General features: G+C 49.1%; 1 long non-coding RNA gene across 2 annotated transcripts in view; it reads left to right on the top strand.

The window, feature by feature from the left end:
• Nucleotides 1-14,542: 14,542 nt before the first annotated feature.
• LOC139234958 (uncharacterized) overlaps nucleotides 14,543-24,938 on the top strand; it is a 31,313-nt gene continuing 20,917 nt past the window's right edge. Inside the window, exons 1-2 of one of the 2 annotated variants that reach the window (XR_011588373.1) lie at nucleotides 14,543-14,620; nucleotides 22,975-23,013. This is a non-coding gene — a long non-coding RNA (uncharacterized lncRNA). The remainder of the gene's footprint in view (nucleotides 14,621-22,974; nucleotides 23,014-24,938) is intronic. The other variant, XR_011588372.1, reaches the window with a different exon arrangement.

Genomic DNA, 24,938 nt, shown 5'->3' with positions numbered 1-24,938 from the left:
TGACTTGTCACCTCTTGTTACCATATAACAACCTCGAAGGGCAGAATGGCTGTTTTCTCTTCTTATTTATCAGGCTCAGGGTGTGAACTGGCCGAATAATGATTGGCTGAATGGCCGTCTCCTCTTCCTATGCAACCGGCTCGAGCGAGCTATACAAACCGCCTCCTGTTCCTGTGTAACAATCTCAGAGCTGAATTTCCTCTTCCTTTTCCTATGCAACAGGTTTGAGGGTCTGAGTGGTCTCCTCCTATTCCAAAAGGCTCGAGGGATTGAATTGCCTCCTCCCCGTAATGCCCTGTAACAGCCAATGTCCTGTTCCTGTTCCTATGTAGCAGTTTCAAAACTATAAATGACTTTCTCCTGTTCCTATGCAACTAGCCTGATTGAATTGGCCTCCTCCTGCCCTATGTAAAGGTCTGGATGGGTTGAATAGGCCTCCTCCAGCCTGATGTTACAGGCTCATGGGGCAGAATAGATTACCTCCTGTTCCTTTGCAACAGGCTCAAGGGGCTGAATGTCCACTACCTGTTCCTCAGAGCAAAATTCATGGGCCTCATCCTGTTTCTACATAACCGGCTCGCAGGGCTGAATGGCTTCCTGCTGTTCCTATGAAACACATTCGAGGGTCTGAATGGCCTATTGCTGTTCCGATGTAACTGTCTTGAAGGGCTGAATCGTCTCCTCCAGTTCCTGTGCAATAATCGCGAGGTGCTGACTGGCCTTCCCCTGTTCCTATGTAACAGCCTTCAGAGGATTATTGGACCTATTCCTGTTCCTATACAACTGACCCATGGCCAACACATGTTCCTATGTAACAGATGCTTGATCCAACGTAGCAGGCTTGTGGTGGCTGAATGGACCTCCTCCTGTTCCAATGCAGTAGGCCAAGGGACGGAATAGCCTATTCCTGTTCCTATGTAACAACATCGAGGGGCTGAATGGCCTCCTCCTGTTCCTATGTAACTGTCTCAAGGGATGAAATTTCCTCCTCCTGTTCCTATTCAGAAAAGAGAGGGGTGATACAGATTTTGCAATTTGGGAGGAGGAATGTGAAATATTAGATGAAATAAACATAGTGAGAGAGGAAGTATTAAGGGGTTAGCATCTATGAATGTGGTTAAATCCCCATTCTGGATGGAATATATCCTAGGCTGTTAAGAAAAGCAAGAGAGGAAATAGCAGAAGCTCTGACCATCATTTTCCAATCTGCTCTGGCTACAGGTGTGGTGCTGGAGGATTGCTAACATTGTACTATTGTTTAAAAAGGGAGAAAGGGATAGACCAAGTAATTACAGGCCAGTCAGCCTAACCTCGGTGGTGGGAAAATTATTGGAAAAAATTCTGAGTCACAGGATAAATCTTCATTTATAAAGACATGGATTAATCAAGGACAGTGAGCATGGATTTGTTAAGGGAAGGTTTTGTCTGACTAACTTGATTTCATTTTTTGAGGAAGGAACAAGGAGGTTTGATGAGGGTAATGCAGTTGATGTAGTGTATACGGATATTAGCAACGTTTTTGATATGGTCCGCATCGCAGGCTGGTCACGAATGTAAAAGCCCTTGGGTTCCAAGGCAAATTGGTAACTTGGATCCAAAATTGAATCAGAGGCAGGAAGCAAGAGGTAATGGTCAAGGTGTGTTTTTTGACTTTTTAATGCTACATATCAATGATTTAGACTTGAATGTAGGGAGTATGATTAAGAAGTTTGCAGATGATACAAAAAATGGCTGCGTGGTTGAAGAAGAAAGCTGTAGACTGCAGGAAGACTGGTCAGGTGGGCAAAACAGTGACAAATGGAATTTAATCGGAGAAGTGAGAGGTAATGCATTTGGGGAGAGCTAATAAGGCAAGGGAAAACACAATAAATGGTAGGACACTGAGGTGTAGAGGAACAATGTGACCATGGAGTGCATGTTCACAGATCCTTGAAGGTACCATGACAGATAGGTAATGTGGTTAAGAAGGCATACGGGATACTTGCCTTTATTAGCTGAGGAGTAGAATATACGAGCAGGGAGGTTATGCTGGAAATGTATCAAACACTAGTTAGGCCACCATAGAGTGCTGCTTACAGTTCTGCTCAACACGTTACAGAAAGATGTGATTGCACGAGAGAGGGTACAGAGGAGAATTACGAGGATGTTACCTGGACCGGAGAATTTTAGCTATGAGGAAAGATTGGATAGGCTTTGCTTTGTTTTCTTTGGAATAGAGGAGGGTGAGGGGTGACCGAATTGAGATGCATAAAATTATGAGGGGCCTCGATAGAGTGGATAGAAAAGATCTATTTCCCTTAGCAGTGGGGTCAACAAACAGGGGACATAGATTTAAAGTAATTGTAGGGGGTATAGAGGGGATCTGATGGGAAATTGTTTCACCCAGAGGGCGGTGTCGGGTTTGGAACTCGCAACCTGAAAGGGTGGTAGAGGTAGAAAAATGCACCACATTTAAAAAGTACTTCAATGTGCATCTGAAGCAACGTAACCTACAATGCTATGGACCAAGAGCTGGAAAGTGGGATGAGGCTGGATAGCTCTTTGTTTCCTGGCACGGACACTATTATGTACTTCACCCCTTGTAACCTGCATCACACCTGACCATCAGAGGGCCCAACTGTTGGAGTCCCAAGAGATCCCAGCATCCCTTGGGAGCATAGTATATAAGCAGGCCACCCACAAGGTACCTGCACTCTGGAACCTTAATAAAGAAGCTAAGGTCACACTTGCTCATTGCATACAGTACACAGGCTCACCATTTATTATGAGTGTAACAATTGGCGACGAATTAACAAACAACCGCGCAAAAATGCAAAGAACAGACGGCATTCTGGAGAAGTTCTCAGAAGGGGACGATTGGGAGGCCTTCGTAGAGAGACTCGACCAATACTTTGTGGCCAATGAGCTCGAAGGGGATGAGAACTCCACCAAATGAAGGGCGATCCTCCTAACTGTCTGCGGGGCAACAACCTATGGCCTTATGAAGAATCTCCTGGCTCCGGCAAAACCAACAGAGAAATCCTATGAAAAATTGTGTTCGCTGGTCTGGGAGCACCTAAATCCTAAGGAAAGTGTTTTGGTGGCGAGATATCAATTCTACACGTCAACGATCGGAGGGCTAGGAAGTGGCGAGCTATGTCGCAGAACTAATGCGCCTCGCAGGACATTGTGAGTTTGAGGGATTCTTAGAACAAATGCTCAGAGAACGCGCCACGACCACAGAAAGTGATGGAACTGTGGTCGTTCCTGGGACTCCTTAATTTTTGATCATTTCCTACCTGGGTTAAGCACCCTGCTAGAACCCCAAAATGAGCTACTGCACAAGGGAGACGACTGGGTATGGGGGAATTCACAAGAGGCTTCCTGTAAGAAAGCCAGAAATTTATTGTGTTCTAACAAACTGCTTGTCCTGTAAAACCCATTTAATCGATTAGTGTTACCTTGTGATGTGTCGTCATACATGGTTCGGTGTGTGTTACAACAGTCCAATGAATTGGGGATTTTGCAACTGGTTGTGTATGCATCCAGGAGTTTGTCCAAGGCCGAAAGGGCCTACAGTATGGTTGAAAAAGAGGCTCTGGCGTGCGTTTACGGGGTAAAAAAAATGCACTAGTACTTATTTAGCCTCAAGTTCAGGCTTGAAACTGACCACAAAGCCGTTCATATCGCTATTCTCGGCAAGCAAAGGGATTAAGACCAATGCCTCTGCCCACTTCCAAAGATGGGTGTTCATGCTGTTGGCATACAGCTATGTAATCTGCCACAGACCGGGCACAGATAACTGCACAGATGCTCTCAGTCGGGTACCATTGCCCATCACCGGGTTGGAAATGACACATCCAGTGGAGTGCTCATGGTCATGGAGGCATTTGAGAATGAGAAGTCGCCCATTATGGCCCACCAGATCAGGACCTGTACCAGCCAGGATCCTTCACTGTCCTTGGTTAAAAAAAACTGTGTCCTCCATGGGAGTTGGTCCAGTGTCACAGTGGAGATGCAGGAAGCGATTAAGCCGTTCAACAGACGCAAAGATGAGTAGTGCATGCAGGCGGATTGTCTTTTGTGGGGCAATCGCGTGGTCTTTCCTAAGAAAGCCAGAGACACATTTATTTGCGAACTGCACAACACCCAACCAGGCATCGTAATGATGAAAGCCATAGCCAGGTCTCACATATGGTGGCCTGGCATCGACTCAGATTTAGAGTCATGCATGCACCAATGCAACACTTGCTCTCAGTTGAGCAATGCATCCAGAGAGGCACCGCTAAGTTTGTAGTCATAGCCATCCAAACTGTGGTCGAGGATCCATGTAGGCTATGCAGGCCCATTCCTAGGCATTCCTAGGTTGTTATGGACACTTACTCAAAATGGATTGAATATGCAATAATGTCTGTAAGCACATCCACGGCCACCATTGAAATCCTATGAGCCATGTTTGCCACGCACGGCTTGCCTAATGTCCTAGTCAGCGACAATGGGCCGTGCTTCACCAGTGCTGAATTCAAGGAATTCTTGACCCTCAATGGGGTCAAACACGTTGCAGGATCAAACTGCCCCGCATCCAACGGCCAGGTGGAACGTGCAGTTCAGACCATCAAGCAAAGCCTGAAACATGTGTCGGAAGGCTCCCTCCCGAGTGCTGCTCAGCTACTGCACCAGACCCCACTCACTCACTGCGATTCCCCCAGCTAAGCTGCTCGTGAAAAGGGCGCTTTAAAAAAGGCTCTCTCTTGACCACCCTGATCTCCATGATCACACGGAGGGCAAGCGGCATCAACAAAGTGTGCACCATGACCGCGCAAATTTGTCACGTGATATTGAGATCAATGATCCTGTGTTTGTGCTCAATTATGGACATGGTCCCAAATGGCTCACTGGCATGGTCACAGCCAAAGAGGGGAGTTGGGTGTTTCAGGTCAAACTGACCAATAGACAAACGCACAGAAAACATTTGGACCAAATCAAATTGCGATTCACCAACAGCTATGATCAACCCGAAGAGGACATCATCAACTTTGACCTTCCAACACGCACACAAGTGGCAACTGACATCATAGTTGACCACGAAAGCATCTGTTTGGAGGGGGACCCCCATCCGCTGCCGCTTCCTGACCCAGCATCCGGGGGGAGCCAGGGGGGAATCCTCTGCTGACGATTCTGTGGGTGGGATCGTGACAGAGGTGGGGCCGGATGGTGCGGCCGGACCGTTTGCCGTAGCCCGTGTATTCGACAGGCTGGCTGCTGGCAGCGATTCCCCAGTGGGGGACGGGAACTCGGTGGAGTGCGCGGGAGAAGATCAGGAATCTATCACCAGTGAGGTGGTGGATCTCCTCATACCCGCCGCTGAGTCCCCCCTCATTCCTTCCAAGGAACTCCGGGACTTTTTGGCGCAATGCCAGGGTCGCAGCAATAGAGCCCATTTGGCCCAGGACAAATGGTCCGAGCTGGCGCTGCTCATCAGGTCCGTCCGCGCCGCCATCAAAACCATGGGTGCGGACAGTACCCGAACAAAACCAGAAACTCTTGAGCTGCACTGGCTCAGAACGTTCCTCGCTGGGCTGCTGAGGGAGTGAAGGTCGTCAAACAATGTTCCCCCATTCCCCCCCCCCCCCCCCCACTGTAGATTAAGTTACAGGTTGCACTATGCTTTTGTCATGAAGAAAACCATAGCCAGCCTCAACATCAATGGCAGCAGAGAGGCACGCCATAGATTTAATAATTTTTCGCTCCTACTGGAGGGGGAATATGTGGTGTGCTTCCTGCAAGAAACCCACACCGTTCCGGGAGACGAGGCCATATGGTTCCTGGAATGGCAAGGAGAGGTCCGCTTGAGCCACCTCACCGCCACTTCTTGTGGGGTGGCTATCTTGCTGGCCCACATTTTCAGCCGGAGATCTTGGGGGTCGAGGAGCATGTGCCAGGCCGCTTGCTCCATGTCACGGTTCACCTGGGGGACGTGCTGCTCCATTTAGTGAACGTGTGTGCCCCACAGCCCGACCCGCAACAAGTGCGCTTCTTTGAAGATGTATCCACTCTTCGTGGCTCCGTTGGCGACTCCATTGTCGTCGCTGGGAGAAGGCAGGGTGGATTTTAGCTGCATCCTCGAGGCAAGGAACCGCTCCGGTGCCCCGCAGAGCATGATGGCAATGGAGAAGTTGTTGGACCTGGTCGGATCCTTCGACTTGGTGCATGTCTGGCAAAATCTCCATCCCGGCTCCAGCGCCTTTACTTGAGTGAGGCTTGGAAGCGGATGGTCGAGAATTGACTGTCTTTATGTATCTCGGGCATACGTCTCCTGTGTTCTGGTGGCCTCCATGCGGCCGGCGCGGTGCTCGGACCACCAGCTGGAGTGGGCAGAGCTTGCTTCACTCCGCACGTGGGTGGGATTTGCGTACTGGCACTTTAACAACCTGCTGCTGGAGGACGAGCGGTTCCAGGATTCGTTCCCGCGCTTCTGAGCCAACTAGAGAAGGAAGCAGGGGGGCTTCCCCTCTTGAAGTTATGGTGGGACATGGGCAAGGCTCACGTCCGTCTCTTCTGTCAAGTATACGAGAAGGGGTCGACCAAGAGGCGGGAGGCCAGGGTCCTGGAGAAGGAGGCGCTTGACCTGGAAGCCCGGCTGGGTCAAGTCGTCAAGGACCCAGCCCTGTGGACAGTGTACGAAGTGAAGGCGGCCGTACCAAAGGACCTGCAGCTTGTCGGGACCTGAGGCGCGTTCGTGAGGTCACGGATGTGGTTCCTTCAGGACCTGGACCGCGGCTCCCCTTCTTCTACTCGCTGGAAAAAAGACAGGGGTGTCCGTAAGCAGCTCTTGACGCTGCTGGCCAACGACAGATCCGTGGTCTCAGATCCGGAGGGCATCCGTAACAGGGCCCGAGACTATTCCGGGGCTCTGTTCTCTCTGGGTCCATCCAGCGAGGAAGCACGTAGATTGTTGTGGGAGGACCTGCTGAAGGTCGGCCCGGAGGGCGTCAAAAATCTGGATGCTCCGCTAAGCCTGGCGGAGCTGACCGGTGCCCTCAACCAGCTCTTGAGGGGAAAGTCCCCGGGGCTGGATGGGCTGACCGTGGAGTTCCACAGGGCGTTCTGGTGACTACGCGCGGGTCCTGTGGGAAAGTCTGGCGACCGGGGAGATGCCCCTCTCTTGGCGCAGGGCAGTCATCGTCCTGCTGCCTAAGAAGGGTGATCTCCACCTACTTAAAAACTGACGCTCGGTCTCCCTCCTCAGCACGGATTACAACATTTTTGCCAAGGTGATGTCTGCTCTCTCTGGCGCCGTGCTGCTCCACATGATCCACCCTGACCAGTCCGAAACGGTCCCGGGTCAGACAATCCATGACAACATCCCTCTGATCCGGGACCTGGTGCATCATTTTCAGGAGTCTGGTCTGTCAGTCGCCTTCCTTTCCATAGAGCAGGAGAAGGCGTTCGACAGGGTGGATCATGAATATCTGTTCGGAACTCTGCGCGCTTTTGGGTTCCGGATGCATTTACTCGCCAGAATCCGATTTTTGTACGCCGCCACAGAGTGTCTGATTAAGGTTAACAGGTCTTTGACGGCGCCTCTTCGTTCTGGGTGGGGGGTGCGCCAGGGATGCCCCATCTCATGCCATTTGTGTGGAGCCTTTCATGCGCCTCTTGAAGAGGTTTATGAGAATGGCTCTGCAAGGGGCAGTCATGGAGATCGTCCTCTCGGTTTATGCCGATGACGTGCTCTTCATGGTCGAGGATCCCATTGACCTGCGGAGGATGCGTGAGTACCAGGAGATTTACTCGGCTGCATCCTCCGCCAGGATCAACTGGGAGAAATGTTCCGGACTCCTGTTGCGTCAGTGGCGGGTGGACCCCCTGGCGGAGGAGCACAGGCCTTTTGTCTGGAGCACAACACATCTCCTCTATCTGGGAGTCTACCAGCCCAGACGAGGGAGCCTGGCCGGCGAACTGGCAGGAGCTGGAGGCCAAAGTCGCCGCTCGCCTAGGGCGCTGAACAGGACTACTCCGAGTGCTGTCCTACAGGGGTTGAGCACTAGCCATAAACCAGCTGGTGGCCGCTATGCTGTGGTACCGGCTGGCCACTTTGATTCCTCCCCCCTGCGTTTGTCGCCAAGATACAGAAGAAGCTGGAGGACTTTTTCTGGAACAAGAACAACTGGGTCTCTGCTACAGTTTTGAGTCTCCCGCTTAGGGAGGGCAGTCAGATATTTTGTGTGTGTCAGCACCCAGATTGCAACTTTCCATCTTCAGATCCTGCAGAGATGCCTCTACATCGAGCCCCCTTCTAGGTGGTGTGCGCTGACGACGTATTTCTTCTCCTAGCAGTACAGCCTCAATTATGACACGCAGCTCCTGTTTGCAAGCCTGGGGAGCCTCAGGACCGCCGTGCAGGGGCTGCCTGTCTTTTACCAGGAATTCATCAGGGTCTGGAACAGAGTCGCCACAAAGCGCAGCTCTCCCCCGTCTGGATTGGCAGCTGCACTACAGGAGCCGCAACTCAGGAATCCGTACCTCCATGACCGTGGTTTTGGGTGGCTGGTGAGGTGACCAGGGTCAGGGATCTGCTCAACGGCGGAGGAGCGGGCTGATGGAGCCAGACGTGCTGGCATGGCGCCTAAACTGGTCCGGCGAGCGGCCAATGCCATCGAATCGTTAAAAACAGCACTGGGCCGTGTTGAGGAGGCTCAAGCTTGTGGGGAGCTTCCGTCCGAACTGACCCCCGTCCGGACCGAATTCCTCATCGGCGCCAAGCCCCGAAACCTCCCTCGGGAGCCGGCGCCTCACAACTTGAGCCTCCTTGGGGAAATCCCCTCCGTGTCTTTCAGTTCTGCGCGGAGGGGTTTCCTGTATGGGCTGCTCTTGCACACTCTCCACCTTGCCATCCTCGTCTGCTGTCCGGACATGCCATGGCGCACCATTTTATCATCCGGAGGAGGCGGGGGTTCCCAATGTAGTGCACTCTATGCGGGAGTCTTCCCTCTATTTATTGAGGACTTGGCCTGGAGGGTGTTGCACGGAGCAGTCCCGTGCAAAAAGTTTTTAAGTCGGGTCACAGGCTCCCAGGCCGGCTGCAATTTCTGTGGTCTGGAAGTGTCCATGTTCCATGTTTTTATTGAATGTGCGAGGTTGCAGCCTCTATTCCACTATTTAAAGGAGCTGCTCCTCAAATTTTGTGAGCACTTCAGTCCCACACTACTGATCTTTGGGCACCATGTCCGGAGGGGATCGGGCAGGTTGGAAGGCCTCCTCGTAGGACTGCTCCTGGGCATGGCCAAGGCGGCTATCAGCCGATCCAGGCAGTGGGTGGCCGAGGAGGTCGTTCAGCCCAAATGCCTACCTCTGTTCCGCCGTTACATCCGAGCCAAGGTAGTGTCCCTGGAGATGGAGCACGCAGTGTCCACCGGTAAACTCGCGGCCTTCCGCGAGAGGTAGTCCGTCGGAGGGACCGGATTGCATCATCACCCCCAGCAAACAAATTTTAATTTGATCATTTAAGTTTAAAATTTAATTTGTTTAATTTGCCAGTTTTAGTGCCCCCCCTCCCTTTTAGCCGGGGGGCACTTGTATAATTTTTGTTTTTTGCGCCCTAAAACGACCCCCGCCCAAAAAAAAGTGCACTGGGATAAAGAATTATTTTGGAGTGTGACCCCCCTTGTAGGGGGCATTTGTTTAAAGTACACAACTATAATAGTTGAACTGGTAATGTGTAGTGTGATTGTTAAATCTTTTGCTCGTAAACCAAATGTTGTGAATAGCAATGTGTTGCTATTAAATTACCGTACAAAGGCCTTTGACACTGTCAACCGCGAGGGTCTATAGAGCGTCCTCCTCCATTTCAGATGCCCCCTAAAGTACATCACCATCCTCCGCCTGCTCGACGGCAACATACAGGCCATGATGCTTACCAATGGATCCATCACAGACCTAATCCACGTCCGGACTGGGGTCAAGCAGGTCTGCGTCATCGCCCCAACCCTCTTCTCAATCTTCCTCGCTGCCATGCTCCACCTCACAGTCGACAAGCTCCCTGCTGGAATGGAACTAAACTACAGAACCAGGCGGAACCTGTTCCAACTTCGCCGTCTCCAGGCCAGATCCAAGACCACCCCAACCTCTGTCGTCAAGCTGCAGTACGCGGACGATGCCTGTGTCTGCGCACACACACAGACTGAACTCCAGGACATAGTCGATGTATTTACTGATGTGCATAGCATTGCCCTCCAGACATCAAGATGCATGGCACGGCCCTGGACAACGTGGACCACTTCCCTTATCTCGGGAGCCTCCTTTTAAAAAGAGTAGGCATTGACGACGAGATCCAACACCGCCTCCAATGCGCCAGTGCAGCCTTCGGCCGCCTGAGGTAAAGAATGTTTGAAAACCAGGCCCTCAAAACTGTCACCAAGCTCATGGTCTACAGGGCTGTAGTAATACCAGCCCTCCTGTATGGCTCAGAAACATGGACCATGTACAGCAGACACCTCAAGTCGCTGAAGAAATACCACCAAAGATATCCCCACAAAAACCTACAAATCTCCTGGGAGGACAGATGCACCAATGTCAACATCCTCGTCGAGGCCAACATCCCCAGCATTGAAGCACTGACCACACTTGTTCGGCTCCGCTGGACAGGCCACATAGTTTGCATGCCAGACACGAGACTACCAAAGCAAACGCTGTATTCGGAGCTCCTTCATGGAAAAAGAGGCAAATGTGGGCAGCAGAAACATTACAAGGACACCCACAAAGCCTCTCTGATAAATTGCAACATCCCCACTGACAGTTGGGAGTCCCTGGCCAAAGACCGCCCTAAGTGGAGGAAGTGCATCCGGGAGGGCGCTGAGTTCCTCGAGTGTTGTCGGCGAGAGCATGCAGAAATCAAGTGCAGGCAGCAGAAAGAGCGTGCTGCAAACCAGTCCCACCCACCCCTTCCCTCAATGACTATTTGCTCCACCTGTGACAGAGACTGTGGTTCTCGTATTGGCATGTACAGCCACCTAAGAACTCATATTAAGAGTGGAAGCAAGTTTTCCTCGATTCCGGGGGACTGCCTATGATGATGAGGTTGCTATGAATTCTTAAGCAAAGAACCAATACATTACACAAGGAGAGTCATTCAACAGGATTCAGGCAATAAATGCGTTGCATACCAACAAATGAACATGTGCTTTGAAGTCAGTGCGTGACCACAAGATAACTGAGGCACAAAAATGTGGCACCACTGAACTTTAATATCAGATAGGAACGTTCATTCTGATTGTTGCACCTTTTGATGCTGCGAAAGATTGCAAGAAGCTTTACGTTAAGTATAATGCTACATTTATTAACACAAGGATTAAACTGCTCAGACTGTTATATATAAATATATCTATATGAAACATCTTAATTCTTTGCACAATTCGTGTCTCCAAAACGTTACCTCCTGTTGTCACATTTTTCCCCAATTGTGCAAATTCCTGTGTCCACATTTATAATTCAAATGTCCTTTTGTAAACATGTCACGCTGTATTATACATAGATTATACCCAGGATATACGGCACCCAAACAGGTCATTCGGCCGAACCAGTCCATGCCGGTGTTTATGCTCCACTTGAGCCTCCTCCCATTTTTCCTCATCTAAATCTATCAGCATAACCTTCTATTGCTTCTCCCTCGTTTGCTTACCTAGCCTCCTTTAAATGCATTGATATCATTTGCTTCAATCACTTCCCGTCATAGCGAGTTCCACAATCTCTCGACTCTTTCGGTGAAGAAAATTCTTCTAAATTCCCGATTGAATTGCTTGCTGACTATTTTATATTGATGGCCATTAGTTATGCTCTTTGCCACAAGTGGAAACATTCTCTCTGTGTCCACTCTATCGAAACCATTCATAATTTTAAAGACCTTTTATTAGGTGACCCTTCAGCTTTCTTTTTTCACATTATAACAGTGACTATGCTCCAAAAGTACTTCATTGGCTTTAAAGCACTTTGTGAGGTCCGGTGGTCGTGAAAGGCGCTATATAACTGCAAGTCTTTCTTTTCAAGAGAAAAGAGACCCAGCCAGTTCACCCTTTGCTGAGGGGGGACTCCTCCCCTTTCTGGGATCATCCTTGTAAATCTGTAATTACAGCCTCCGAGTGTGGCGCTGTGGGGTGGCAGTTTTGCATCTCCCAGGAAACCTTACGGCTGTTGCTGGTCCGATGGAGGCGAGGGGGGGGGGGGGGGGGGAAGGTGGAGGTGGAGGGGCTTGTGTTGTTGACACACGGGCCGGAGGGGGGAGGGGCTTGTGTTGTTCACACGCGGGGGGCGGGGCTTGTGTTGTTCACACTCCTTCCCCCCAAACCCCATCGCTGGCTCTAGCCACAGGGAAGGTCAGGCTCGGGTCAGAGGCCAGAGTGCGACCGACCGAGCCAAGCTGACCCCGAGCCCAGCACCACATTGTCTGCTCGCTGACTGTGTCAATGTAAGTGTGTGTGTGTGTGTGTGAGAGCTTCAGCAGCATTTGAGTGTGTGAGAAAATGTGAGGTTAGTGTGTGTGTGGAAGAGACTATGAGAATGTGAATGAATGTGAGAGAACAGTAGTGAGTGAATGGATGGGTGTGTGACAGTGCGAGAAGGAGAGTGAGTAGTGGGTGGTAAGTTTGTGAATGAGATTGTGTGTGTGAAAGACTGGGGACAGTGAGAGTGTGTGCTTGTGAGTGCCTCTCCCTATCTCTGTAATCTCCTTCAGCCTCACAACCCCCGAGATGTCTGCGCTCCTCAAGCTCTGCCCTCTTGACCATCCCTGATTATAATCGCTCAACCATCGGTGGCTGTGCCTTCTGTTCCCTGGGTACTAACTCCAGAATAACCTCCCTAAACCTCACTACCTCTCTTTCATCCTTTAAAACACTTCTTAAAACCTATCTCTTTGGTTGAATTGTTGGTCATCTGCCGTAATTTCTTCTGACGTGGCTCGGTGTCAAATTTATATTTTTGTCAAATAACTCCTGTGAAGCGTCTTGGTATGTTTTACTACGTTAATGGCGTATATAAATACAAGTTGTTGGGCCGAACATTCCGGCCTCGCCTTGTCCAAACGAAGTGCGCACGGACCCGGCGAGGCCTCACAAAAGCGATGCGCATATGTCACATACCAGCTTTTCCGATCTGTCAAGAATTCTGCGTACAGATCTTCCGCATCCCTGGGAGAACGACATCCGTGTGGCAGATATTGGGCTATTTGCCCAACTCATGCCTAGCAAACGTCCTTCAAGCTTTGATGCCTGGCAAAAGCAGGCACATAGCTCACTTTTACCAGCGTAACATTTTTAAAACTTATAAAAATTAAATTTAAACACTAATTTTCTGTTTTAAAAACCCTGTCCATTCAGGTAGGTTTATTAAAAGACATAAAAAAATTCCCAAAAGTTTTTTCTAAATCATTTCATTACATTTAATTTCAATTAATTTTAAATGTGAGTTTTATTTATTATGTTGCGTTTCGGTATTTTAAGATATTTTTTCTTTGATAGTAATGGTAACTCATACAAACGGAGTTTCCGTTTTTATCAATGAGAATACTGCACAGTGATTGGTGGTCCAGGCATACGTGACTCCAGCATGTACGTACGCATGTGAAAGACATCTTCCTGTGCGCTGCGCAGCGAATCTAGGCCTCCGACCGGAATCCTATGTTCCTCCGGGACCACCAAGTACTTTTGTAGTTTTTTTCGGGTCGGAGGCATTGGTACGAAGGAAGCCCCCGACGGCAATTTTCCCCCCGTTGTTGTTTGTAGTGTCTGCACAAGTGTGTGTACATGCAGGAGTATCCGTGCACCAGATTAGTGTTTGCATCGGGTTTCTCCGTTTTATGTAAAGGGTTGAATGTCCCAGGGAGTCGAGCTCCGGGCACCATCTGTTCTTTCAGGTGGAGGGCGTGTCCCCACAGAAGGACCGATCCCCTCCTCACTCAGCATTCAATATCACTCTGCATTTATATCGCACCTGTCACAGCCTCAGCTTGTCCCAAAGTGCTTTACAGCCAATGCAGGAGTTTTAAAGTGTGGTCATAGTAATGTAGGAAATGCTGCAGCCAATTTGCAGACAGCAAGCTCCCAGAAACAGAAATGTGATAAAGACCACTTCATCTGTTGTTTTGGCGCTGTTGATTGAGGGATAAATATTGGCCCAAGATCCGGGGGAGAAATCGCTTGATCTTCGAAATGGTGGCCGTGGGATATTTTACATCAATCTGAGAGGGCAGATGAGGCATCGGTTAACGTCACATCCGAAATACGGCATCTCCGACAGTGCAGCACTGGTAGTGTCGGCCTGGATTATGGGGTTCAAAGCTCTGGAGTGGGGACTGAATCGACGACCTTCTGTCTCAGAGGCAAGAGGGAGTGCTGAACCCACTGTGCCATGCTAAAAACTCCATGTCAATGGCTGCCCAGCTTTGAGCAGAAATATCATCACAGTGCCAGGATACAAAGGGTTAATAGTATGCCAACAATGCAAGACAAGGTGATATTTTCTCAATTTTTCCCCATTTCCTCAGTTGACTCTCATTTTCTAATTAAATAGACAGAGAAGCACAGGAAAAGGCCAAGCTGAGCGTGTCAGCGATCACTCCCCAGACGAGCAGGCGGACAGGCTCTGGGTAAGTAACACAATGATTATAATAGAAACATAGAAAATAGGTGCAGGAGTAGGCCATTCGGCCCTTTGAGCCTGTACCACCATTCAATAAGATCATGGCTGATCATTCACTTCAGTACCCCTTTCCTGCTTTCTCTCCATACCCCTTGATCCCATTAGCCGTAAGGGCCATATATAACTCTCTCTTGAATATATCTAACGAAGTGGCACAAACACTCTGTGATAGGGAATTCCACAGGTTAAGAACTCTGAGTGAAGAAGTTTCTCCTCAGCTCGGACCGAAATGGCTTACCCCTTATCCTTAGACTGTGACCCCTGGTTCTGGACTTCCCAACATCAGGAACAATCTTCCTGCATCTAACCTGTTCAGTTCCGTCAGAATTTTATATGCTTCCCTCTCATTCTTCTAAACTCCAGTGAATACAGGCCCAGTCGATCCAGTCTCTCCTCATATGTCAGTCCTGCAATCCCGGGAATCAGTCTGGTGAACCTTCGCTGCACTCGCTCAATAGCAGGAACATCCTTCCTCAGATTAGGAGACCAAAACTGAACACAATATTCCAGGTGAGGCCTCACCAAAGCCCTGTACAACTGCAGTAAGACCTCCCTGCTCCTTTCCTCAAATCCCCTAGCTATGAAGGCCAACATGCCATTTGCCTTCTTCACCGACTGCTGCACCTGCATGCCAAACTTCAATGATTGATTGATGTACCATGACACCCAGGTCTTGTTGCACCTCCCATTTTACTAATCTGTCACCATTCAGATAATCTGCCTTCCTGTTTTTACCACCAAAGTGGATAACTTCACATTTATCTACATTATACTGCATCTGCCATGATTTGCCCACTCACCTAACCTGTCCAAGTCACCCTGCAGCTTCTTAACATCCTCCTCACAGCTCACACCACCACCCAGTTTAATATCATCTGCAAACTTGGAGATGTTACATTCAATTCCTTCATCCACATCATTAATGTTTATTGTAAATAGCTGGGGTCCCAGCACTGAGCCCTGCGGCGTCCCACTAGTTACTGCCTGTCAATTTGAAAAGGGCCCTTTTATCCCGACTGTCTGCTTCCTGTCTGCCAGCAGTTCTCTATCCATGTCAGTACATTACCCGCAATATCATGTGCTTTGATTTTGCACACCAATCTCTTGTGTGGAACCTTGTCAAAAGCCTTTTGAAAGTCCAAATACACCACACCCACTGGTTCTCCCTTGTCCACTCTACTAGTTACATCCTCAAAAAATTCCAGAAGATTTGTCAAGCATGATTTCCCTTTCATAAATCCATGCTGACTTGGACCGATCCTGTCATTGCTTTCCAAATGCGCTGTTATTTCATCTGTAATAATTGATTCTAACATTTTCCCCACTACTGATGTCAGGCTAACCGGTCTGTAATTCCCCATTTTCTCTCTTCCCTCCTTTTTAAAAAAAAAAATGTGGTGTTGCATTCGCTACCCTCCAGTCCATAGGAACTGATCCAGAGGCAATAGACTGTTGGAAAATGATCACCAATGCATCCACTATTTTTAGGGCCACTTCCTTAAGTAATTTGGTCTGCATTCCAATCAGGCCCTGGGGATTTATCGGCCTTCAATCCCATCAATTTCCCAAACACAATTTCCTGACTAATAAGGATTTCCTTCAATTCCTCCTTCTCGCTCGACCCTCGGTCCCCTAGTATTTCTGGAAGGTTATTTGTGTCTGTCTTCTTAAAGACAGAATCAAAGTATTTGTTCAACTGGCCTGTCATTTTTTTGTTCCCCATTATAAATTCACTTCCACAACGTCCTTTGTGGATGTTGTGAATTTACAAATCCAGATTTCAATGATTGAGGCCTGATAAAGATTTCTAAATATTATTGAAATCTGAGCATCGGGCTTAAGTCTGTCATACTGGACATCTTTCTAGTTCAAGGGACAAGAGAAGTCCGGAGAATTGAACCTGCAATCCAGGTCGAAGCGCACAGTGCAGTACTGAGGAAGTACTCCACTGTCATAGGGTCAATACTTGAGGAGCTCTGCACTGTCAGAGACGCAGTACTGAGGGAGTTCTGCACTGCCGAAGGCGCATTACTGAGGAAGCGATGCACTGCTGAATGGGCAGTACTGAGGGAGCACTGCATTGTTGGAAGGGAAGCACTGAGAGCTCTCCGTTGCAGTGTCAGAGTGGCTATACTCAGGGAGTGCTGCATTGTCAGAGAGTCAGTACTGATGCAGCGCTGCACTGTCGGAGGGTCAGCACTGAGGGTGTGCTGCACCATGGGAGAGGCAATACTGAAAGTGCTGCACTGTCGGAGGTACCGTCTTTTGGATGAGACATTAAACTGAGGCTCCATCTGCCCTCTCAGATAGATGGTACAGATCCCAATGTACTATTTTGAAGAAGAGCAGGGGGTTTGACCTGATGTCCTGGCCAATATTTATTCTTCAGCCAACATCAAGAACAGATTGTCTGACCAGTTATCACATAGCTGTTTGTGGAACCTTGCTATGTGCAAATTAGCTGCCGGGTTTCCTACATTACAACAGCAACTACATTTCAAAAAGTGTCTGTAAAGCGCTTTAAAACATCTGGAGGTCGTGAAAGACACGATCTAACTACAAATAATTATTTGGTTTTCTTTAGTCCTTCTAACTCTGTAGAGAACCTTACGTCCCACTGAGAGTCAAATTAGCCGGTGAAGATATTGTCTGAACTGTTTCAATCTCCTGAGAGCTATCGGGCAAGAGGTGAGGTCTCATTAACTCCTTTCTCTTTCAGACCGCGAGAGTGAGAAGTTGATGGAATATTTGGGAGTGGACAATGGTCAAGAAATCTTACTTCCTCATGTGACTTCTCCAAGATAATATAATTCTGAGCTTGATGGTTAATAATCTGTGCAAAAGTTCATGCTAATTGTGCTCTGATTCAGCAGTGACCCAGTGTATTCGTTCGCACCATGTCCCGTTCACCCATCACCCATGTGCTCGCTGACATACATTGGCTCCTTGCCCGGCAACAGTTTGGGCCACAAATTGCATAGCACCCTGTTTGGGGCGATAATTTCTGTGGGAGCGCAAAAGTGTTGCCGGCCCCTAAAGATTTGATTCTGCGGGGTAATTCTCCTTTAGTGCTCGAAGAGAGAAGTGGAGTGCTAAATCAAGCGCTACCGCTTCCCTTCGAGTGCAAAAGTGAGTGAGAGGGGTGGTATCGGCAGAGTGCTGCACGATGTTCAGTGCAATGCTGCTGGTTGTACAGGCTCCTTCCCTCCCTTAAGGGAAGGGCCAATGCTGCGTTAATTGAATCCTATGGCTGCATCTGTTGGGCGATGGCACCTGCGATGCGCGCATAACAGCCCCAAGCACTCAGAGAGAGTGCAGGGCTAAGCAATCGTGAGTTCCAAAAAAAGCAAACTGCAACACACTGTGGACATAATTCAAACTTGCCCTACCTGACCACCACTGGCTTTAATTAGTGCTCCCCAAGCGGCCAGCCGAGGTGACAACGCCTCCTGCAGCTGTCGTTGTTGATGCCCGGCAGTGCTGCAGGGGGCAGAAGCGAATTTTACATCCAGGGTGATGACGAGGCGCTGCGGATCGGATGATGTCACGATCACCAGGGTGCAAGAGATCGAGGCGGTAAGTTTTAACGCCAGTGCAATCCCACCAGGGAAGTTCCCGTGCGTTGGTGATTCCGCTGCACCCGGTTGGTAAACCCTTAGCGTCCCGATACCGCCTCCTGGAGGTGCTAATGGGAGGTGCGAACCAGGCCAATTTATCCCCCCATAAATTTAACGTCTTCACCCTCGTGCTGAAATCCTTCCATGGCCTCGCCCACCCTCCCTATCTCTACCTCCTCCGGCCCTTAAACCCTCTGAGATCTCTGTATTTCATCAATTCTTTTCTCTTGTGCCTCCACGATTTTCGTCGCACCACCAATGGCAGCCACGCCTTCAGCCGTCTCGAATCTAACTCTGGAATTCCCTCCCAAAACCTCGTGGAGGGACAAGAGGCCAGAATTGGAGGAGCACAGAGATCCTAAGTTTAGTTAGTTCATGTGGAGCACATATACGGTTCATATACCAGGACGCCACCGATAATGATGAAAGTGCTCCTCAATCGCATCCCAGTATTAATGAGCTAGACACGGGGGCCAGCCAGTCCCTGATGAGTATCAAACAGTTCGAAAGGTTGTGGGTGTCCAAGGCCAGGAGGCCAAAATTATTGCCGATTGACGCACAGCTACGGACGTATACAAAGGAGATCATTCCGGTGCTAGGCAGTGCCACGGTAGTCGTGACCCACAAAGATTCGGAGAACAGGTTGCCACTCTGGATTGTCCTGGGGGACGGTCCCACATTACTGGGGAGGAGTTGGCTTGCTATCTTGAACTGGAAATGGGGCGATGTCAATGCAATTTCTTCTGTGGAGCGAGTATCATGCTCACAGGTCCTGGACAAATTTGACTCATTATTTCAACCCGGCATCGGCACTTTCATGGGGGCCAAGGTAATGATTCACATAAACCCGGACGCCAGGCCAGTACACCACAAGGCCAGAGCGGTGCCGTACATGATGCGGGAAAAGATAGAATGCGAATTGGACCGCCTATATGAGGGAAGGCATCATCTCACCAGTCGAATTCAGTGACTGGGCGAGCCCGATCGTGCCATGCTCAAGGCGGATGGGTCGGTCAGGATATGTGGCGATTAAAAGGCCACCATCAATCGGGTGTCACTCCAAGACCACTACCCGCTACCGAGAGCAGAGGACCTCTTTGCGACGCTATCCGGTGGCACACTTTTTTCAAAATTGGACCTGACCTCAGCTTACATGACCCAGAAGCTGGCAAGTGAGTCGATGAAGCTGACCACCATCACAACACACAAGGGGTTGTTTGAGTACAACAGATGGTCGTTTGGGATTCATTCGGCCGCCGCGATCTTTCAGCGAAATATGGAAAACCTCCTCAAGTCGATTACAAGGATGCTGGTTTTTCAAGACGACATCCTCATCACGGGTTGTGATACTGAAGAACACCTCCACAACCTGGAGGAGGTGCTACGCAGACTGGACCGGGTAGGGCTGCGACTGAAAAAGGCGAAGTGCGTCTTCTTGGCTCCAGAGGTAGAATTCCTGGGGAGGAGGGTAGCAGCAGATGGGATCAGACCTACTGCGTCCAAAACGGAAGCGATCCAGAGAGCATCCAGACTCCGTAACACGATGGAGCTGCATTCGTTCCTGGGGCTCCTGAACTATTTTGGTAACTTTCTTCCCAAATTGAACACGCTGTTAGAGCAGCTACACGTGCTCCTACGCAAAGGTTGCGAATGGGTCTGGGGGGACAGCCAGGAAAGGGCTTTTGATAGAGCACGCAATTTGTTATGCTGCAACAAACTGTTAACGTTATATGACCCGTGTAAGAAACTTGTTTTAACGTGAGATGTGTCGTCCTATGGGATCGGGTGTGTATTGCAGCATGTGAATGCCAATGGTCAGTTACAGCCGGTAGCTTATGCCTCCAGAAGTCTGTCCCAGGTTGAAAGGGGCTACGGGATGGTAGAAAAGGAAGCGCTAGCATGTGTATATGCAGTAAAAAAAAAAATGCACCAGTACCTTTTGGCAGGAAATCTGAGCTGGAGACAGATCACAAACCCCTAACGTCCCTTTTGGCCGACAACAAGGCGATAAATGTGAATGCATCGGCCCGCATACAGAGGTGGGCACTTACGCTAGCCGGCTATGACTACACAATTCGGCACGTACTGGGCACTGAAAACTGTGCCGATGCACTCAGCAGGCTCCCACTAGCCACCACTGAGGGGGCAACTGAGCATGATGCTGAGATGGTCATGGCTGTTGAAGCTTTCGAAAGCGAAGGCTCACCTGTGACAGCCCATCAGATTAAAGTCTGGACAAATAAAGACCTGCTACTGTCTTTAGTTAAGAAATGTGTCCTGAATGGGGACTGGGCAGCCACGTACGTTGGGGCATGCCCTGAGGAGTTTAAACCGTTTCATTGGCGCAAGGATGAACTATCGATTCAGGCCGATTGCCTACTGTGGGGAAACCGAGTAGTCATGCCCCAGAAAGGCAGAGAGATGTTAATCAGAGAACTTCACATTGAGCACCCGGGCATTGTCATGATGAAGGCAATTGCCAGGTCATACGTTTGGTGGCCAGGGATAGATGCAGACCTGGAATTTTGTGTTCGCAGGTGCAACACGTGTGCTCAGCTGGGCAATGCACCCAGGGAAGCCCCCCATAGCCCCTGGTCCTGGCCCGCCAAGCCATGGTCACGCATCCATGTGGACTACGCAGGTCCTTTCATGGGAAAAATGTTTTTGGTTGTAGTCGACGCCTCCTCCAAATGGATTCAGTGTGCCATTTTAAATTCAAGCACATCTTCTGCCACGGTAGAAAGTCTACAGGCAATGTTCGCCGCCCATGGTCTACCGGTCTTGGTCAGCGACAATGGCCCGTGCTTCACAAGCACTGAATTCCAGGACTTCATGGCAGGCAATGGAATCAACCATGTCAGAACGGCACCGTTCAAGACGGCCTCAAACGGCCAGGTGGAATGAGCAGTGCAGATAATCAAACAGGGGATGCTCAGAATCCAAGGAGGTTCCCTACAAAGCCGCTTATCACGCCTTCTATTGGCCAATATTTCCCGACCACACTCGCTCACAGGGGTCCCACCCGCAGAGCTGCTAATGAAAAGGAAGCTCAAAACCAGGTTATCCCTTATACACCCTACTATGAAAGAAATTGTTGAGAGCAGGCATCAGTCACAATGTGACTACCATGACAGGAATGCGAGGGCGCGATGTATTGATGTCAATGACCCTGTTTTTGTCCTTAATTACGCTGCAGGGCCCAAAAGGCTTGCAGGCACTGTGATTGCCAAAGAGTGGAATACGGTTTTGGTAGTTAAACTTACCAATGGACAAATCTGCCGCAAACACATGGATCAAACTAAAAGGAGGTTGAGCAACCCCATAGAAGAAGCAGAGGAAGAACACGACGTAGAGTTTACTCCACCACAGGTGACCGAACACCGGAACCAAGTGGAGGAGAGCCCAGTCACTGTGGGCAGTCCGGACAGGCCTGAGGCACTGCAAACAGCAGACACTTAGGCCAGCGCCCAACAACCGGAGCCCCAACTCAGGCGCTCTACAAGGGAGCGTAAACCACCAGAGAGACTTAACCTGTGATCCCAATAAGACTTTGGGGGCAGGGTGGGGCGGGGGGGGGAGGTGATGTCATGTATTCAACTATCATTGTAACCCATGTATAAGCTGACCTAAGTCATACACCTTGAGAACATTGACCACAAGGGGGTGAACTTGTGGGAGACACTCCTAACCGGGGGACTCCGGTATCAAAGGGGAGGCTCCATCCACCTTCAGCCTCTTGTGGTCTTGGTAATAAAGGTAACAGGTCACAGAGTGACCTTCTCTCAAGTATGGGCCTCGTGTGCATTTATACTGTATAGTAAGGACATATTAGTAAGATTATTTGATTCTGTGAAATAAGTTCCTCATCAGCAATAAAAACAAGAAATGCAGGAAACACGCAGCAGGTCAGGCATCATTTGTGGCGAGAGAAACAGAGTTACAGTTTCAGGTCGATAACCTTTTGTCAGAAATGGAAAAAGTTAGAGATGTACCAGGTCTTAAGCAAAGGCACTGTCAGGGAAAGGTGGGAGAAGAGGAAAGAATAAAAGGGAAGCTCTGCGATAGGCTGGAAGGCGTTTCTTTGCTTGTTCATTACATTCTCCTTTTGCTTTGTGCAGTCATGCCTTTTGTCATTTAAGCTGTCCTGTCGTCTGTAAAATCCTGACCCTGCAGTACAGACTTACACGAAGCACATGCTGAAGTCAAGGTCACTCTCGACCTGCACCTTTATTTCACAGCTCTCGAGTGCCACACTTGTTGAGACCTGCCTTTATATACCTGTGTGGGACAGGTATGCAGTGTCTCCTGCAAGTGCACCCCTGGTGGTAAAGTATGCATGTGGTTACAGGTCATATCTAGTTACAGTCATGTATAGCATGGTAAGATACAGTTATATACAGTAGTGTGAGATACATGACATCGTCCACCCTATCACAGACATTCACGTGTGTTCTTTCCTCCCCTTCACCCTTTCTCTACCCCTGCACTCACTTCAAACCTGGTGTATCTCTAACTTTTTCCCGTTGTGGCGAAAGGTCATCGAACTGAATCGTTAACTCTCTTTCTCTCTCCACAGATGCTGCCTGATCTGTTGAGTATTTCCAGCATTTTCTGTTTTCTTTCAGATTTCCAGCATCCGCAGTATTTTGCTTTTGTCCTTATCAGCAACTCCTTTCCTTTCCAGCTGAAACCATGAATATTGCAGAAGGACAGGGAACAAGAGGTATTTGACATCAATGTTTATTGTGTGGTCCAGTTCAGTTTAACAAACGCGCAGTGAGACCGTCTGTGAAAGTCATGAGCCCAACATGTCTGCCCCTCTGACACATTCAGAGCTCAGGCTGGAGGTGCTTTGCGACTGTGGATCAAAGTGTCTGCTGGAGCAGGGCCCGTGCTGAGCTGGGAACCGGTCAGTCTGCAACTATTTGAGTTGATCTGTAAATCAAATACCGCCTTATTAAAAGTTCACTAAAACCGACAAAAAACAAATTAACTTTTGACCATAAACTTAATCAAATTAAAATTTGGTTGCTGGAGGTGATGATGCACTCCAGTCCCTCCGGCACCCACCTCTCGCGGAAGGCCACGAACGTTCTGGCGGACACCGCGTGCTCCATCTCCAGGGGCACCCTGGCTCGAACGTAACATAGAAACATAGAAAATAGGTGCAGGAGCAGGCCATTCAGCCCTTCGAGCCTGCACCGCCATTCAATGAGTTCATGGCTGAACATGCAACTTCAGTACCCCATTCCTGCTTTCTCGCCATACCCCTTGATCCCCCTAGTAGTAAGGACTACATCTAACTCCTTTTGAATATATTTGAGTGAATTGGCCTCAACAACTTTCTGTGGTAGAGAATTCCACAGGTTCACCACTCTCTCGGTGAAGAAGTTTCTCCTCATCTCGGTCCTAAATGGCTTACCCCTTATCCTTAGACTGTGACCCCGGTTCTGGACTTCCCCAACATTGGGAACAATGTTCCTGCATGTAACCTGTCTAAACCAGTCAGAATTTTAAACGTTTCTATGAGATCCCCTCTCATTCTTCTGAACTCCAGTGAATGCAAGCCCAGTTGATCCAGTCTTTCTTGATATGTCAGTCCCGCCATCCCGGGAATCAGTCTGGTGAACCTTCGCTGCACTCCCTCAATAGCAAGAATGTCCTTCCTGAAGTTAGGAGACCAAAACTGTACACAATACTCCAGGTGTGGCCTCACCAAGGCCCTGTGCAACTGTAGTAATACGTCCCTACCCCTGTACTCAAATCCCCTCGCAATGAAGGCCAACATACCATTTGCTTTCTTAACCACCTGCTGTACCTGCATGCCAACCTTCAATGACTGATGTACCATGACACCCAGGTCTCGTTGTACCTCCCCTTTTCCTAATCTGTCACCATTCAGATAATAGTTGTCTCTCTGTTTTTACAACCAAAGTGGACAACCTCACATTTATCCACATTATACTTCATCTGTCATGCATTTGCCCACTCACCTAACCTATCCAAGTCACTCTGCAGCCTCATAGCATCCTCCTCGCAGCTCACACTGCCACCCAACTTAGTGTCATCTGCAAATTTGGAGATACTACATTTAATCCCCTCGTCTAAATCATTAATGTACAGTGTAAACAGCTGGGGCCCCAGCACAGAACCTTGCGGTACCCCACTAGTCACTGCCTGCCATTCTGAAAAGTACCCATTAACTCCTACTCTTTTTGCTTCCTGTCTGCCAGAACCAGTTCTCAATCCATGTCAGCACACTACCCCCAATCACATGTGCTTTAGCTTTGCACATTAATCTCTTGTGTGGGACCTTGTCGAAAGCCTTCTGAAAGTCCAAATATACCACATCAACTGGTTCTCCCTTGTCCACTCTGCTGGAAACATCCTCAAAAAATTCCAGATTTGTCGAGCATGATTTCTCTTTCACAAATCCATGCTGACTTGGACCTATCATGTCACCTCTTTCCAAATGTGCTGCTATGACATCCTGAGTAATTGATTCCATCATTTTACCCACTACCGATGTCAGGCTGACCGGTCTATAATTCCCTGTTTTCTCTCTCCCTCCTTTTTTAAAAAGTGGGGTTACATTGGCTATCCTCCACTCCATAGGAACTGATCCAGAGTCTATGGAATGTTGGAAAA

The sequence above is a fragment of the Pristiophorus japonicus genome, chromosome 22 (genome assembly GCF_044704955.1).
Source record: "Pristiophorus japonicus isolate sPriJap1 chromosome 22, sPriJap1.hap1, whole genome shotgun sequence".
NCBI classification, from domain to species: domain Eukaryota; kingdom Metazoa; phylum Chordata; class Chondrichthyes; family Pristiophoridae; genus Pristiophorus; species Pristiophorus japonicus.
The sequence above is the reverse complement of the archived record's forward strand: the minus strand, read 5'-3'. Positions and strand labels throughout refer to the sequence as shown.